General features: G+C 66.7%; 1 protein-coding gene across 1 annotated transcript in view; it reads right to left on the bottom strand.

The window, feature by feature from the left end:
* The window catches only part of Dnaja1 (DnaJ heat shock protein family (Hsp40) member A1), an 11165-nt gene extending 10928 nt beyond the window's left edge, over positions 1–237 (bottom strand). Inside the window, exon 1 of the mRNA XM_010619197.3 lies at positions 209–237. The gene's annotated coding sequence lies outside the window, so the exon portion shown is untranslated. The remainder of the gene's footprint in view (positions 1–208) is intronic.

Below are 237 nucleotides of genomic sequence, written 5' to 3'. Positions count from 1 at the left end.
AGGAAGGGTCTCGGGCCCCTCACCGCGTGTAGGCAATGCGTTGCCGGCACGCCACACCGGCCCTCCAAAAGAGGTATCGTAGATCCAGGAACCGACAACCTTCCTACCCACGCGGAGCCAACCGCCTTCCGAACGCGGCTCCATCCAGCTTTTCCGCGACCAAAGCGCAGGCTAGGGGCCGGGGGGATGCGCGAGGGCCGAAACTCACCGGTGAGCGGGATGGGCCGGAGTGGGGGA

Source organism: Fukomys damarensis, unplaced genomic scaffold, assembly GCF_012274545.1.
Source record: "Fukomys damarensis isolate Sample0158 unplaced genomic scaffold, DMR_v1.0_HiC HiC_scaffold_36, whole genome shotgun sequence".
NCBI classification, from domain to species: Eukaryota; Metazoa; Chordata; class Mammalia; order Rodentia; family Bathyergidae; genus Fukomys; species Fukomys damarensis.
The sequence above is the reverse complement of the archived record's forward strand: the minus strand, read 5'-3'. Positions and strand labels throughout refer to the sequence as shown.